Source organism: Polyergus mexicanus, unplaced genomic scaffold, assembly GCF_030449975.1.
Source record: "Polyergus mexicanus isolate NDT 795.1 unplaced genomic scaffold, iyPolMexi1.0 SCAF_9, whole genome shotgun sequence".
Lineage (NCBI taxonomy): Eukaryota > Metazoa > Arthropoda > Insecta > Hymenoptera > Formicidae > Polyergus > Polyergus mexicanus.
Genome location: NW_027223329.1, coordinates 6,574,287 through 6,592,437, shown reverse-complemented (window position 1 = coordinate 6,592,437; position 18,151 = coordinate 6,574,287). Strand labels below are relative to the sequence as shown.

The 18,151-nt window shown below is 50.6% G+C and overlaps 1 long non-coding RNA gene across 1 annotated transcript; it reads right to left on the bottom strand.

Moving 5' to 3' along the window:
- Positions 1-14,944: 14,944 nt before the first annotated feature.
- On the bottom strand, positions 14,945-17,919 carry LOC138936245 (uncharacterized). The gene is made up of 3 exons (XR_011447354.1): positions 16,025-17,919; positions 15,819-15,947; positions 14,945-15,688 (listed from the first exon to the last, which is right to left on the bottom strand). It is a non-coding gene; the product is annotated as an uncharacterized lncRNA (long non-coding RNA).
- Positions 17,920-18,151: the final 232 nt, after the last annotated feature.

The window sequence follows — 18,151 nt, the reverse complement described above, 5'->3', positions numbered from 1 at the left end:
GTAGCGAGTAAGACTGCCGGACGAGTGAGAGCTGCCGAATGAGATGGAGCGAGGACTGCGTGCGTGAGTCATTCCGAAGCCGCTGATGATGTGCTCTCATTTGGTGAGGCTAGCGCCGACGTCTGTGGAGCTGCGGTTGAGGAGGTTACCCTGCCTTGCGTAGCTGGCCGACGTGGGGGCGGTTGATCATCCATGTGTATCATGGTATGATGTTTGTTGCCGCAGTCTCTGCACCTCTTGGAGTTTTGGCAGGCGAGTGCGTTATGCCTGCCCAAGCAGTTAAAGCAGAGTCGACGGTCAATTACTATGTTGCGCCGCAAATGAGGAGACATATCTCTGAAACGAGGACAAGAGACAATGTAATGAGGACCAGAACACAGTGCACATCCAGAGGTCTCCGAATTCCTAGAGGGGGGTGAGATGGCCACATGAGCAGTGGCCGTAGATGGTTTGCTGCTGTGTCGTAATGCCGGGGACGTGGGGTTGTCCGATGGAGAGACGCTCAAAGTTCCGAATTCCATACTTTCCATGGCTCGAGCACGGCCGGTGAGAAATGTGCAAATGTCCTTGTATAATGGGGGGTCCGTAGTGGAGCCAAGCTTGACCTCCCATGCCTCTCGAGTGCTTGGGTCGAGCCGCTGGACAGTGAGGTGAACCAAAAATGATCCCAGTGTTGCACAGGGGCTCCGAGAGACTCCAAGGCATTGAGCGCTTCCGTTGTGGTGTTGAGGAGTGTGTTGAGCTCCTTGGCGGACCGCTGGGAGATGGTCTTAGTGCGGAATAATCTGTGCACCTGAGCCGAAATGAGAAGCCGCTTGTTTTCAAAGCGACTGACAAGCAAGTCCCAAGCGGAGGCGAATGAGTCCTCTGACACTGGGAGATTGGAGATAAGTTGAGCTGCCTCGCCCATGAGGCTGGTCCGAAGATAATGCATCTTTTCCACGTTGGAGATGTCAGCATTCCTGCCGACCAGCGATGAGAATAAGTCGTGGAATGGCCTCCACGCTGAGAAGTCACCCGAGAACTATGGCAGAGTTATCTCTGGAAGGTGCCGTCGCGCTGATGTCTGCCCGCCCATTGAGAGGTTGGCTAGTTGCGAGCCCGAGAGAAGATGAGTCCGTTCATTTTCTTCAATCTGCGTAAGCAATGCGGCTTTTGCGTCAGCATAATATAAGAGACATTGATCGTACACCTTTTTTTGAAAGTAATCGTGATCCAGGAGGAGCTCAGCCTTGGATTCCGCCATTCGCTCGTGCGTCGCTTCAAACTTTTGCCAATTGTTATCTGTAAGGTCGAGTTTCACCCTGAGCATTTGCAGTTGGAGAGTGAGGAACGTCGGTTCCTTACACTCGAGAGCCACCGATTTGATGTAAGTGTACCGATTCAGCTGCAGAGAGAATTTCGCTTCGAGATTGGACATGATGAGTGATGCTTGTTTTGTCCGATGACTTCCAATTGATTAAATTCACTGAAGAGAGAGTGTTCGATGAGCCGTGCGTCTCCGAGGGTGAGAAAGAGAGGTCCGTATCCCGTACACGAGACTCACAAGATGGCCGAGGAGAGAGCGAATCAAAGCATCGCGTGGCCACGGAAGAGAGAGAGAGAGCGCCTGGTGGCGTCACGGAGATCCGTTGCCGAGCGCCCGAATCCGTCCGAGCGTCGCCGAACACGCACGAGCAACCGAGCCCGACGGAAGTCAGAGCAAGAGAGAAAGCACTACACGTATCGTTCTCGAACTTTCGCCGTTAGCACGTGGAGAGCACAAACTCGAATTTCTACGTCCGCGCACAGATATGTTCTTTCAGATTCACTGAGGAGGGAGTGTCCGATGAGCCGTCCGTATCGCGCGCACGAGGCTCACAAGATGGCCGCCGAGAACGTGAGCCGGAGCACGTGTCGCAGAGATCCGTTACCAAACGCCCGAGTCCGTCCGAGCGTTGCCGAACCCTCACGAGCAACCGAGCCCGACGGAAGTCAGAGCGAAAGAGGAAGCACGACACGGATCGTTCTCGAACTTTCGCCGTTAGCACGTGGAAAGCACACAACCGAATTTCTATGCCCGCACACCGATTTGTTCGTTACCGCACCCACCGATTTGGCTCGAAGGACCAAAAAATGTTGAATAAAGTACCAGAGGAGTCTCTGGTTTCGGAGGGTGTCGGGAAGAACGCTTATAGTCCACGCACACGTACGTTGGTCCGAGCCGCACCTCGCGAATATTCACTCTTACACTCAATTCGATGATTGTCTGCCGGTTGATAATGTCCTTTCGTTCACTGAGATTCTTGAGAACACCGTGGGATTGATTTCTTGATCCGATCCGAATAGCAACCAAATTCCGAGAGCTTTGTCGATTGTTCCAAAGACAGCGTGCGCAATGAAAGACCGTTACTCGAGGAATGATCGAGGATCTCCGGAAGGGTCGATATCGACGCAGGAGCGCGGAAAAGCTCCCGAGAGCTTGATTGTGATTGGCCGATAGCGTGGTGCGATGCTGATTGGAATGATAAGACCGGCATCGGGATTGGGTTGAGGTCGCGTATGAGAGAGAAAAGGAAGAGAGAAGGAGCACTAAAGAGAAGGACTAGAGTAAGTAAGATAATGGTGATGAGATTGCGCAAAAGTCGCGATATTTTCTGAACAAGCAGACAAATGTATTTTCGTAAGAAGCGTCGAGAAAACTGTAGTATATCTAGCACTGTATATTGATGACGGGTTAATTGCAGCAAAAACTCGAACGATTCTCGGATCTGTGATAAAGTATCTGGACAGTGCGTTTAAAATCACTATAAGTGAAGCAAGTATGTTTGTGGGTATGTAGATTGAACGAGATAGAGAGAGAAAATCTATTTTTGTACATCAGAGTGCGTATGCAAAGAGAGTAATCGATAAGTTTCGAATGAGTAACGCTAATCCGATTAGTATACCGTCCGATCTGTATACGGTGCTGTATCCCATAACAAAAGATGATGTAGAATCCAAAAATATACCGTACCGCGAAGCTGTAGGGTCGCTTATGTTCCTCGCTATAGTTACACGCCCAGATATTGCATATTCAGTCAATTTGGTAAGCAAATATTTAAGCAATCACAATGACAATTATTGGTGAGCGGTGAACCGCATACTAGCGTACCTTGCTGGAACGATCAAGTATGGAATCGAGTTTCGCGGTGGCAAAAGCGCATTAAAATTGACTGGCTACTTCGATGCCGATTATGCGAGTGATATGGAGACCAAAAGGTCAACCACTGGATACATTTTCGAGCTAGCGTACGGCCGAATCACGTGATGCTCCCAGAGACAAAGATTTATAACGACGAGTACGATGGAATCCGAGTATGTGGCAGCATCGGCCGCAACGAGAGAAGCCATTTGATTACGAAGATTGATGAAAGATATCGGATATCCATGTGCAGAGGCAATTGTAATTTTTATAGATAATGAAAGTGCAATAAAATTAGTAAAGAATCCTGAATCCCATCAGCGGTCAAAGCACATTGATATCCGTTATCATTATATACGAGAAAAATATGAGGAAATAGAGATAATGGTTAAACACATTTCTTCTAAAGCACAAAAGGCTGATATTTTTATAAAAGCGCTACCTAAAGAGAGATTTAGAATGATACAAGAACATATGAGCACAGTAGAGTGTATAACACGCTTAAACGGTGAGAGTGTTGATGTATTGTAGTTTAATGCATGTTATATCACCAATGCCGGTAAGAAAGCGAGCTTCTGTACTCCGTGATTGGCTTACAGCCACGTATCTAGTTGAGTGCTATGAGCGCTACACGGAGAACTGAGCGTGTTGTTGCGTCACGTCCTGTCTGTCTCTGTACTGCGGTTATTCTATTCGAGTAAAGAGTGATCACGGTTGTGCAATCTTGTAACGTGTTTCTATATATTATTTATCATTTTGCTAAACTCGATTGTTCCTTTCTCACAATTACAGTTTCTGCTACATGTTGCAAACGCTAACACTTCATATACACGTTCAAGACTCAAGACACAAGACAGTATTGTGCGTTACTTCAAGACAAAGACTTAAGTCATAAAACATTGTCAAGTCAGCTATTCTGCTCAGGCTCTAAGATTTATAACTACAGATGTAAGGCAGTTTAGAAAACATATAAATGTTAAGATGGAAAACATTCGTATATATTATATTATTATAAATACAATTACACAGTAATTCATTGCATTATACTTCAAAAGTATGTTACATTGTGAAATTACTGCAATGTTACATCGCAATATTACAAAAAGCGGATATCTTAATGTTGCCGCAATCTTATAGTAATGGTGCAACAATATTTCGCAACTGTTCAGAAAATCTCGCGACTTTTACGCAATCTCCTCAACAGCATCTCACTCACCCTGATCCTTCTCTTTAGTGTTCTCTCTCTCTCTTTCTTTTCTCTCTTGTACGCGACCTTAACCCAATCCCGAAGCCTGTCCTATCAATCTAACCAGCATCGCGCCATGCTATCACCCAATCACAAGCACGCTCTTAGGACTTTATCCGCGCTCCTGCGTCGATATCGACCTTTCCGGTGATTCTCGATCATTCTGTGAGTACCGGTCTTTCGTGACGCACGTCGCCTTTAGAAAAGTGAACAAAGCTCTCGGAATTCGGTTTTGTGATTCGGATCGGATCTAGTGATCAATCTCCCGGTGTTCTCAAGGTTCTCGGTGACCACAAGGACTTTATCAATCGGAAATCGATCGTCGAAATACGTTTGAGTGAGAATATTTGCGAAGTGCGGCTCGGACCAGAGTGAGTGCGCGTGGATTCTAACTGTTCTTCCCGACACCCCCCGAAACCAGAAACTCCTCGGGTACTTTATCAAACATTTTTTGGTCCTTCGAGCCGGATCGGTGGGTGCGGTAACGAATATCTCTGTGTACGGACTTAGATATTCGAAGAATTTAATAGAACATCTCTGTGTGCGGACTAAGAGAACCGCGTGTGTGCGTTCCACGTGCTTCCGGCGAAAGTTCGAGAACAATCCGCGGCGCGCTCTCTCTCTCGCTCTCAGACTTCCGTCGCGCTCGCCAGCTGATGCGTGTTCGGCGACGCTCGGACGGACTCGGGCGCTCGGCAACGGATCTCCGCGACGCGTAGGGCGTTTTCTCTCGCTCCCGTAGCCTCGCGGTGCTTTGGCTCACTCTCTCCACGGTCATCTTGTGACCAGTGCGCGGGATACGGACCTCTCTTTCTCACCCTCGGAGACGCACGGCTCATCGGACACTCTCTCTTCAGTGAATTTAATCAATTGGAAATCCTCGAATAAAACAAGCATAACTCATCATGTCCAATCTCGAAGCGAAATTCTCTCTGCAGCTGAATCGGTACACTTACATCAAATCGGTGGCTCTCGAGTGTAAGGAACCGACGTTCCTCACTCTCCAACTGCAAATGCTCAGGGTGAAACTCGACCTTACAGATAACAATTGGCAAAAGTTTGAAGCGACGCACGAGCGAATGGCGGAATCCAAGGCTGCGCTCCTCCTGGATCACGATTACTTTCAAAAAAAGGTGTACGATCAATGTCTCTTATATTATGCTGACGCAAAAGCCGCATTGCTTACGCAGATTGAAGAAAAGGAACGGACTCATCTTCTCTCGGGCTCGCAACTAGCCAACCTCTCAATTGGCGGGCAGACATCAGCGCGACGGCATCTTCCGGAAAACACTCTTCCACAGTTCTCGGGTGACTTCTCAGCGTGAAGACCGTTCCACGACTTATTCTCATCGTTAGTTGGAAGGAATGCTAACATCTCTAACGTCGAGAAAATGCATTATCTCCGGACCAGCCTCATGGGCGAGGCGGCTCTCCAACTTGCCAGTGTCGGAGGACTCCTTCGCCACCGCTTGGGACTTGCTTGTCAGTCGCTTTAAAAACAAGCGGCTTCTCATTTCGGCCCAGGTGGATAGATTATTCCGCACTAAGACCATCTCACAGCGGTCTGCCAAGGAGTTCAACACCCTCCTCAACACCACAACGGAAGCGCTCAATGCCTTGGAGTCTCTCGGAGCCCCTGTTCAACACTCGGATCATCTCTTGGTTCACCTCACTGTCCAACGACTCGACCCAAGCACACGAGAGGCATGGGAAGTCAAGCTTGGCTCCACTACAGACCCCCCATTATACAAGGACATTTGCACATTTCTCACCGACCGCGCTCGCGCCATGGAAAACATGGAATTCGGAAAGTTGTGCGTCTCTTCAACGGACAATCCAGCGTCCTCCGCATTACGATACAGCAGCAAACCGTCGACGGCCATCGCTCATATGGCCATCTTACTCCTCTCCGGGACTTTGGAAACCTCCGAATGTACACTGTGTTCTGGCCCTCATTACATCATCTCTTGACCTCGTTTCGGAGATATGTCTCCTCATCTGCGGCGCAACATTGTAATCGACCGTCGCCTCTGCTTTAATTACTTGGACAGACATAACGCAGTCGCCTGTCAGAACTCGAAGAGGTGCAGAGAATGCGGCAACAAGCATCACACCATGATACACATGGATGGCCAACCGCCCCCACGGTTGTCAGCGACGCAAGACAAGGCAACCCCTTCGACCTTCAATCTCACAGACGTCGGCGCCAACCTCACCAACTAAGAGCACTACATCAACGGCTTCGGAATGACTCACGCATGCAGTCCTCTCTCAATCTCACTCGGAAATTCTCACTCGTCCGGCAGTCTTACTCGCTACTTGTTGCGCTATCATACGATCACCTTGCGGCTCGCCTCCTTCCGTCAGGATGCTCATCGATCCCGGATCTAAACTCACCTTTGCTTCCGGGCAACTTATCAAAACCCTCCAGATACCTCGACGGCACGCCTCTGTCCCCATCATAGGTATTGGCGGATCTCAGTCGGAGCGAACTCGGGGTGTCGTCCCCCTAACACTTCACTCAGCTTACTTTTCGCAATCCATCAAGGTTACAGCCTACATCTTCAAGAATTTAACAACTTCACTCCCGTCTATAGCGACAGCAGAACATAGTTGGCCTTATCTTCACGGGGTCCAGCTGGCGGATCCAGATTTTCTCACATCCGGACCCATAGATTTAATCCTCGGTGCCGACTCTTACGGGCTGTTTATCCAGCTCGACATCATTAGAAGGTCGGAGGAAGAGCCCATCGCTCAACGCACTATTTTTAGATGGATTGTTCTCGGTCCGACCTTGGCACCATCGGCCTCAGCTCATAGTTCTCATCATGTCGCGGTGGATCATGAGCTTCACGACCTTCTCACGAAGTTCTGGATTCAAGAAGAGGTTCCCTCATTCTCCACAACTCAGCTCAACTCTGATGAAGAGGAGTGTGAAACTCATTTCAAGGACACTCATTCGCGGGATAATGCGGGGCGTTATGTCGTACGGCTCCTCCTCAAGTTACAGACAAGCCAACTGGGGGAGTCGCGAGCAACTGCTCAACGTTGCCTGCAACGCATACTACGCCTTTCAACGGATCCGACCTATCAGAATCTGTACTCATCATTTATTCGGGAGTATGACGAGCTTCAGCACATGGTCAGGGTTCCCCCTTCCACTCCAGAACCATCACCGATGTTCTACCTTCCTCACCATGGAGTCCTTAAGGATGATAGTATCACTACAAAATTAAGAGTGGTATTCAACGGGTCCAGTCTCACCAGTACGGGATCTTCCCTCAACGACATTCTGCGCACGGGTGCGAACCTCCGGCCAGACATCTCAGATATCTTACTCTGGGTGCGACGACACCGGTACATTTTTATCACGGGCATCACCAAGATGTTCCGCCAAATTCAGGTTTATCCAGATGATTGGGATCTTTAACGGATCCTCTGGGTCGACGATCAGCTCAACATCATTCCGTATTAACTCACGATGGTCACGTATGGCACCCGATCAGCTCCCTTCTTAGCTGTTCGCGTCCTCCTTCAATTTGTCGAAGACGAAGGTAGAAACTACCCCTTGGCGGTCCCCCCTATCCTCAAGGGCAGGTATGTGGACGACATCTGTGGTGGCGCTGACATTCTTCCGGAGTTGACCTCTATCGCTCACCAACTGGTAAATTTCTGCAAGGCGGGCGGCTTTCCTCTGGCGAAGTGGCAGAGTAATCATCCGGAGCTATTCCATGCTTTCCCTATGGATGGCGCCGCAGTAGAGCCTCACTCGTTTGATAACACACAGGGTAAGATTTTGGGGGAGAGGCTCACTTGCGCACAGTACAATTAGACACGTTGCAATCGCACACTGTGATATTAGACACATAAAGTTGCGCACCGTTCGATTGGACACAATTCAATTGGGCACGGTTCGTTTAGACACATTTTATTTGTGCACCGTTCAATTGGACACGTTGCTTTTGGACACAACACATATTTTTGTATAATTTAAAATACATACACACGCATGTATGCATGTATAATTTTGAAATTTTTTGACATTTATTATTAATTTTATTTGGTAAATAAACGTTTGTTACTGTTCATTTACAGACAGTTCGTTTGCACACAGTTCTTTTGCGCACAGTTCTTTTGCACACATTTCTTTTGCGAACATTTCTTTCGCGCACAGTTCTTTTGCGCACAGTTCTTTCGCGCACATTTCTTTCGCGCACAGTTCTTTCGCGCACATTTCTTTCGCGCACGTTTCTTTCGCGCACAGTTCTTTCGCGCACATTTCTTTCGCGCACATTTCTTTCGCGCACATTTCTTTCGCGCACATTTCTTTTGCGCACATTTCGATCAAGCGTATCGCATCTGAATATTCATACATTCTGACTGTTGATATATTTAAGAAAAGGCATTTCCGCTTGTTCTCTCGGTGAGTGAACATTGTTTCTGAATTCTGAGTTTTGGTGTTAGCATCAAAGAATATTTTCGCGAGTTATCTGCCTGACTCTGTACATTATTTCGTATACATTGTTACAAGCTGCAGTCTAAAAGTGACACTGTGTGCGGAGTTGCCGGCTTTGCTCCGGTTTGCTCCAACTTTTTGCCGCCACGTAAGTGTGGTGTCGGCCATATTATTCTTCCAAGTCATTTACTGCGTACAAGACCCATACACGCATTTAACACAACACGTGCAATTATTCATCTCTAACTATGGATCCAGCTATGGATTTTGCCATCGACGACGCTTTAGACAAGGCTACTCGGGATCCATCCTCATCTAAAGAGGAATCTAGCAATGATAACGTTGCTGATAGGATTCGAGATATCATTTATCGAAATCGAAAAAGAAGCCAGTCTTTTTTATTGAGAAGCCCACTTCCTCCTAAAAGATCAGCATTGGAAATACACGGAAAGGAAGATGGGGGACGCCGCACCGCCACCACCACCAGCGCCAACTCGGCCCCGGCCGGCCACGGAGCGCGGAGCCATCCGGCTCACGCACGCCGTCGGAACACGGCCCCCGGAGCCGATCAGGGTCAAAGTCGCCGCGAGTGGTGCACGGCGCGGTACGGGACTTCTAAAACCTTCCCCGCGGCGACTTTGACCCTGATCGACTCCGGGGGCCGTGTTCCGACGGCGTGCGTGAGCCGGATGGCTCCGCGCTCCGGGGCCGGGTTGGCGCTGGTGGTGGTGGCGGTGCGGTGTGCCGAGGGCGCGGTCCGCGGGTTGCGGCTGGCGTGGCGGCGGCTGGCACGGCGGCGGCGGCGCATGCCGTCGATCGGGTTCGGGTGGCCGGTGGTCGTGGTGGTACTGCGGTGCGGCGGTGTCGGCCCGGCGGCGGTGGTGGCGGCATGGTCAGGAGGCGGATTTTCCGCCTGGTCTCGGCGTCGCCCCGCTGGACCCTGGTCCCAATCCGCGGTGGCGGCCGGTGGGGTGGGTCAGGCGCCTGCGGCGGCGTGACGGGTGTCGGTCCCGGCCCCTCCGGGATCTCGCCCTCCTCGTCGTCAGACCACCGTCCGAACAGCTCCTCCAGCTGCCTCCTCTCTTGTTCGGTCGGTATGGTTAGGCTGTCGCTAATGGACTGATTGTCCCGTGGCCATGCGTTCGGCCTTTTATACCCTAGCGCGGGATGCTCGGTAGGCGGCACGCGCGGTTTTGGGTGCTTTTTGGGACGCGTGACGGGACAGGTACTGCCATCGGCCGTGGTTCGCGGGTGTCTTTGCACGTACCGACACTTGCGCTCGGTAATCGCGATTATCATCACAATGAATAACGCCGATAATCGCGGTCGGTAACCTCGGGATTTTCGCCGATACTGTTTTTAGGAGGGCTTAGGTCGCCGGGGAGTGGTCCGGGTGCGCTTTTAGCTCCTGCACATGCACGTACCGGTACCAGCGCCCGCGTTGATCCCGGAGGTCGACGATGACTGGCGAGATGATTTTTCGCACTTCCAGGGGCCCCACGAATTTCGGAGCGAGTTTGGCGTTGAACATCTTGGCCCTGTCGGAGAGGGTATGGTTCCTCTTCCATACGAGCTCCCCCAATTTTGGCCTCCACTCCCGCCGCCGTAGATTATAGTGCCGTTCTTGGCGTTGGAATGCCTGCGCTAAGCATACTCGTACCAGTTCGTATGCCTCTTGTAGCCGTCGGTGGGTCGTGTCGGGTGGGGCTGCGTTTACTGTTTGGCGCCGGTCTTCCGGGTGCGGCCTGGCGAGCTCTCTTCCGTGGTTCAGGTAGGCCGGGGTATGCCCCGTGGCCTCGCTCCATGCGGTGTTGTACGCATATTGGAGAGCGGTGATGTGTTCGTCCCATGTCCTCTGGTTTTTCCCGATATACTGGGCCACCATCGTTTTAATAGTCCGGTTAGCCCGCTCCACCGGGTTGCACTGTGGCGTGTAGGGCGGCGAGGTGCGGTGTTTGATTCCGAATGTGGTTAACAGCTTTTCCAGTTGCTTGGATTTTAGTTGGGTCCCGTTGTCGGATATGACCCATTGTGGGCACCCGTGTCGGTACACGACTTGGTCGGTGAAGGCCTTCGTGACGTTCGTTGCGGTGGCCTTCCGCAGGGGCCTGACTTCCAGCCACTTCGTGAACCGATCTTGCATTGTGAGAAGCCACATGTGCCCTTGGTTGGAGCGGGGCAGTGGTCCCACTAGGTCAATCGAGACCTGTTGCCACGGTGCGTCGACCGGAGCGGTGTGCATCATGCCGGCGGGTCGCTGTTATGATGCCTTATGGGCTAGGCAGGTTCTGCAGGAGCGTACGTATCGGGCGATTTCCCGGAGCATCCCCGGCCAATAATATTGCTGGGCGATGCGTGTCATGGTCTTGGCGGTCCCTAGGTGTCCGGCTGCGGGATCGTCGTGCCAACGTCGGAGCAGGGCGGCGCGTTCGAGTGTCGGGACGCATAGCTTCCACTGTGCGTCGGCGGGTACTTCCCGGAAGTCCAAGTCGTGGAGTATGTGTTGATATAGGAGCCCGTCGCGTATCTGATAGTCCGGTCGATCGGTCGGTCGGGTCTGGACGTCTTTCTTGACCCGGCGGTACCATGCGCATGGCGGTGTTTGCTGTGTTGCGGCGACCTCGGGCTGACGGGAGAGCGCATCGGCCACCTGGTTCTGGGTGCCTCGTCGATACCTTATCTCGAAGTCATATTGTTGAAGTTCGATCATCCAACGCGCCAGTCGGCCTGACGGGGCCTCTAGGCGTTGGAGCCATCGCAGGGACTGGTGGTCGGTGAGTACGGTGAATCGATATCCCTCCAGATAGTCCCGCATCCTCCGGATCCCCCAGACGACGGCGAGGCACTCCAGTTCGGTCGCGCTGTAATTTCGCTCGGCCTGATTCAACGTCCGGCTGGCGTATGCGATGACCCGCTCCCCTTCGGCTAGCTGTTGCGTCAGGACGGCGTCCAGTCCGTGGGTACTGGCGTCGGTCTGCAGGGTAAACGGCGCTTTGAAGTCTGGGCACGCGAGTACTGGGGCGGATGTCAGGGCACCTTTGAGGCGTTGGAAGGCCTCGTGCTCGGTGGCGGTCCAAGTCCAGCGGGCGTTCTTACGAGTCAGACGCGTTAACGGTGGGGCCAGCGCGGAGAAGTCCGCGATAAAGCGTCGGTACCATGACGCCAATCCCAGAAATTGCCGGACCTGCCGGAGACTGGTTGGTGCTGGCCAGTCGGCGATAGCGCTCACCTTGGCGGGGTCGGTGCGGATACCGTGGCGGTCGATGACATGGCCCAAATATCGTAGGCTGTCCCGACAAAAGTGGCACTTGTCCACATTAAGCTGGAGCTGGGCGGAGCGTAGGCGGCGGAAGACCTCGGCCAGGTGTTCCAGGTGCTCCTCGAAAGTTGGGCTGGCCACGACGATGTCGTCCAGGTACACTAGTACGTTTGGTTCTAGCTCTGGCCCCAGGATGGAGTCTAGGAGGCGCTGGAACGTGGCGGGGGCCGAGTGTAGCCCGAACGGCATGGTTCGGAACTGCATAAGTCCCTTCCCCGGCACGGTGAACGCGGTGATTGGCCGGCTCTCAGGGGCCAGCGGGACCTGCCAGTACCCGTTCTTCAGGTCCAGGGTGCTAAGGTATTTGGCGCCCCGTAGCTTATCGAGAGTGGCCGTGATGTGCGGCAGTGGGTAGGCGTCCTTTTGCGTCACTTCGTTAACTTTGCGAAAGTCGACGCAGAACCGATAGGTGCCGTCTTTTTTTCGTACCAGCACCACTGGAGAACTCCAGGCGCTTCGCGAAGGTTCGATTACGCCTGCTTCTTCCATGTTGCGTACCTCGCGGTCGATCACGGCCTGCATGGCTGGATTACGCGGCCGATAGCGCTGTTTGATTGGCTGATCGGTTGTCAGGTGTATCCGGTGGATAATACGGTCAGTCGGTCCACGCGCGGTGTTGAAAGCTGATAGTTCCTGGCTCAGGAACTTCCGTAGTCGGCGGTCCTCGTCGGTGGTTCGTGGCGTTAGCCCGGCCGAGACTTCTCCTACGGTGGGCACCGCCGGGATATTGGCGCTCGGAGGTACTGGTAGGGCTACTCCCAGTTTGGCCCACAGGTCAATGCCGATCAGGATTGGTCCGCTGAGGTTCGGCATGACCTGAAATCGGTGAGTCACGATTCGGTCGTTCGTGGTGATGGGTAGTTCCACGGTTTGCTCGATTGGTACTTCGGTGCCGTCGGCCAAGTGAATTTGCTGGGTTACGCTCCGAGGCGGGTGGCCGCAGTATCGGGCTCGTTTCGCGGTGGCAGGGCTCACAAACGAGACCTCGGAGCCGGAATCGAGTAAGGCCCACAAGTGCCAGTTGAGCAGCTGGATCTTTAAATGCGGCCTAGGTGTGAACCTTATGGGGTTCGGTCGGGTCGGGCGGTGGCCGCTGGTTCCCCGGCCCGGGGGCCGTTTCCCGCCGGCGGATGGCAATCGCGGGTAAGTACCCCGTCCCGGCCGCAGCGGGAGCAGAACTTGCGTGGCGGCCGCTTGCAATCGAGCCGCGTGTGGCCCCGTTGTTTGCAGCGCCGGCAGCATTCTTCTCGGCTGTAGGCGGCGGCGGCGACCGGTGGGCTTGGCATGCGAAAGGTCGGTGATTGTTCCTCCTTCTGCCGGCGCAGGACCTTGTCGTGCTCGGTCGCCCGGGCGCTTAGCTCGGCGATACTGGTGGCTTCTGCCGGCCGAATGTATAGCTGGTAGCTGGAGTGTAAGTTGTTATATACCAAGCGGGCCTTCTCCTCTGGCGTGTAGCCCCCAGCTCGTCTAATCATTTTTAGCAGGTCCGTGGCGTATTGGTCGAAAGACTCCCCCGATCTTTGCCTCCGGGCCTGTGCGTCTTGCCGTAGCTGGTCCTGGTAGTCCGGTGGGAGGTACTTTAGCTTAAAGGCGGTGCAAAAGGCGTTCCACGTGGTCCAGTCCTCGTAGTTGTTTCGGTACCACAACAACGGGTTTCCTCGCAACATTTCTGGTAACCCCAAGAGAAACAATTCGTCGTCGTAGCGGTAGGATCGTTTTAGTTCCTCTAACCGCTCGAGGAACGCGAATGGGTCTTTCCCGTCAAAGCAGAGGCCCCATTTGCGGATTCGGTCTAGAACCGCGGTGGGGTCGGTTAGTGTCGGTTCGGTACGGTCAAGGATCGGTTCGGCTCGGCCTGGCGTGGCTTCTCCTTCGTTCGGCATGTCGGCGGTATCGTGTTCGGGGAACAGGTCTGGGTTCTGGGTTACGAATTGTCGCAGCCGGTGTCGCAGAATATCGATATTACCGGTACTATCGCGGCCGTGATTGACTAGAAGAGTCACGAGTTGGGCTTCCGTAAGCGCGTATATCCAGGAGATCTTCATCGGAGTGTGTACGCAAGCTGGAGTCTCTACTGGGCAGGTCCCTGTTCGGGCGCCATTGTAACGCGGTCACCTCGCTCGACGCTCGGATCGGCTCGTCGGTGTCCGGGTTCGAGAGGAGGGGAGACTCAAGCTTACGAAACACAATAGAAGTAGAAAAGATAGTTTATTTAAATAAAGATATGTACAAAGTAGCGTGCAGGGCCAGGCGATGTTGGTCAGCGTGCGGTCGGCAGAAAGCTGGTGTCAGGTGCGGGTGTGCAAGGCGGTACGCGACGAGAAACGCAAGGCGGTACGCGGCGAGAAACGCAAAGCGGTACGCGGCAAGAAACGCGGCTTAATCGCGATGGTGCGGCTTTATTTACAGACGAACTTAAGATTACGGCGCGGTTATAACTAGCAGGCTCTTAGGTCTAGCAGGCTTATTTCTAGCGGACTTATTATTAACAGGCTTTTACTACGACGCGGTTAGAACTAGCGGACTTATGACTAACGGTCTTAAGGCTACGACGCGATATCTACAGGTGGCTTATTACTACGGTTAGGCTAGGTAGGTGGGTATTGCCGACAGGCCCGAAGGTCACGTTGGGTCCGGCCTTGGCAACGGAAACCGGCGAAACCCGGTAGGGCTGAGCGAAACCTCATCCCGGGTAGGTGCTAGGAGCCGGCGAAACCCGACAGGGCTAAGAGAAACCTTAGCCCGAGGAGCGGTGACAGGAGCCGGCGAAACCCGACAGGGCTAAGAGAAACCTTAGCCCGAGGAGCGGTGACAGGAGCCGGCGAAACCCGACAGGGCTAAGAGAAACCTTAGCCCGAGGAGGTAGTAGGTACTGGTCAGGTCGGTGTCGGGAGCTGGATGTCGGGATAGGATCTGGTCCCGATGCCTCGGCCGGCCGGGCTTATATACCCGGCCGGGGCCTCCCACTATACCGCCGGCCGGGAGTGGGGTCGATTCCGCGTGGGGAACCGTGAGAGAGATACGGCGAGTCGAGAGCGAGAGCGCATGCCCGGCGAGGTAGCGCGCCTAGTGTGAGCGGGATGGTGCGTGTGGCATGCGTGCGAGCGAGAGAGCGTGCGCGGTGGTTGTGCGAGCGGGATAGGTAGAATAAGGTAGAGTAAGCGAGGCAGACATGTTATTGTATGTACATATGTATATTTCGCCGTAGTAACGGCCCTGCCGTTACAAGATTCTCGGCTATTAAATAAATATGGCTTAAACATTAATCCTCCATTTATTGTTCATATAGAAAAAACTATACATAAACCTCTTTTTTCCTCTTCCACTCAGGTACAGGACTCTGAGGCTAAAGAAAAAAATAACGAAAACGTAAACACAGACATGGACGACCTTGCCCTTGTCTCATCTAATATTGATCGAAGATCGAATCCCGGCTCTTACGGTATCATCGCGTTTGGTAAACGTATAACCAAATATATTGACAACTTCTTATCTGCTTTTGACCTGAAAACGATAGGGAAAAATAAGTTCTCTGTTACTTTTATTGATGGCAATTCAGCTAATATGTTTTGTGACGTTTTTAACGAAAAATGTAACAGTATTTTTCCTGGAGAAAAATGGATAGCATACGTACCTAACCATAAAGTCATTGGGCAGTTTATTATTCGAGGAGTCGATGACGATGATTCTCCGGACGAGCTAATCAGGAATGTCCGTCCTCCTCCTGATTGGAATATTTTATGGCAACCACCCTTCGATGCTTCTAGAATGAAGAAACCCTTCCGTAGTCAAAATAAAAATAACATTTATACTACTAAATACATAGATTCTGATTCTTACATAATTTGTTTCAGAACAACCACTGTATCTCCTTCGGTAATATACATGGGGAAAAGACTCCACCTAGTTCCTTTTGTTGAAAAGGTTAGAAGATGCCAAAAATGCCAAAGGTTCGGTCATGTGGCTAGAATATGCCGAGCTTCGGATAAGAACGCAATATGTCAGCGCTGTGGTAAGTTGGTTTCTTCTCATAGTTGCAATAATAACGTCAATGAAGCATGCACGGCTGAAAAGCCGTCTTGTATAAACTGCGTGAGACACAAATTGCCGGATTCTGCCGCAGAGCATGAAGCCTCTTCCAACTCTTGTCCCATATTCCAGAAACAAAGAAAACTAAAAAAAATCATGGCACACCATAATGTGTCATACTTAGAAGCCATCTCTATGCTTGAAAGCAACAATTTCCAACAATCTCCTGAATCACATACTTCTCCATTTCTCCCATATAGAGTACCTTCCTACCTTGGGGGAATATATTCCCTATGCCCTCCCTAAGTCATACGCGGACGCGGTTGTCAGGGATAGGAGCTCGAACTTTAGCTCTGGCTCTAGTTCTATCCCAACGGTAAAGGAAAGAGGTTTCCCTAAAAGCGATCCTCATAATACTATTAACAATCGACTTAAGGCAATGCCCCCCCCCCAAAAAGAAAATAGAGGTTAGATCGACACAAAAAGATTACAATCCCCTTCAAATAAAATCTAATACAGTTCCTGTAGCTGGTTCTTCTAATACATTTTCTAATTTTCCTATTGTTGCCAACGCCAATTATGAAATACATAGTAAATGTAATTCACTCTCATCTCATTCGGAAATCCTAAACAATTGGATTCAAATATGTCAAAGTAAATTCTCTTTAATCAAATCCGTTCATACAGATATTCTTTCGCAAATGGGAAACCTCCTTCTATTCCCGTTGCAAGAAACATCTTAAAACTATTCCATCACTAACATCTTACAATGGAATTGTCGATCTTTGAAAAGGAGAATTCCCGAACTCACATTCTTGCTTGACAAGTATAAAAGTGACATAGTAACACTTTGTGAAACAAGGTTAGACGAACAATATCGCCCCAACATTAACAATTATGATATATATTCATGTGATCGTAATCGACATGGAGGTGGAGTTGCTATATTTATTTTCAATAAACTTAGATTTACGCGGATTACAAATGATAATATTAATTCGTCCTGTGACCGCAATAATATAGAATACATCCTGGATAAGGTTTGGCTTGAACCGAACAAATTCATATATATATGTTCTCTTTATAGTTCCCCTCGTGGCGGAAGCCACTCCCACACAGATCCGCAGGCTTGGCTCACTCTTCTTCAGTATTGCGCTAGCTTTAATCCCATAGTCATCTGTGGTGATGTAAATGGGAAGAGTGCACTTTGGTCACCTAATATACTCGGCCCTGATCCCGAGGGACTAAAATTGGAGGGAGCAATCTCTCAGCTTAATCTGTCGTGCCTTAAGAGGATGCCGGAGCGACGGCCGAACTCCGACGGGTTAGCGCCCTCATCTAAGCGTAACTAAAATTATCGATAATACCGACCGAAATTATCGATAATATCAATAATTTTAGTTCCGCTGTTACCGATAATATTTCTGCATGTTTTATGCATATTTGAAAGAGAATTGTGTTCAATATGATGAAATCGGACAACATCGTGTATTTCTACTGCTCTATTGCCTCGCACGCATATTTAAGCGTATCTAAGCGTATAGATAACAGTATAACATAGACACGTGTCTGCCTTTATTGCATATTTGAACACAATTGCACACATTACTTACATGGACTTATATATATATATATATATATGTGCGTGTGTGTGTGCCTTTCCATATATCTTTCCAAGAGGAATAATATTTGGCCATGTATCTGTGTGTGTGTGTGCATGTATTGTTATATATATATATATATATATATGTGTGCCTTTTATATATATATATATATATATATATATATATATATATATATATATATACATACATACATACAATGGCACAATACATATATATGTATTATAATATATAATAACGGTTATATTGCTAATCTTATATAACTATTAAATCGCATCCGATTAAAAATATTGTAAAGCAACCAGCACACGTAAAT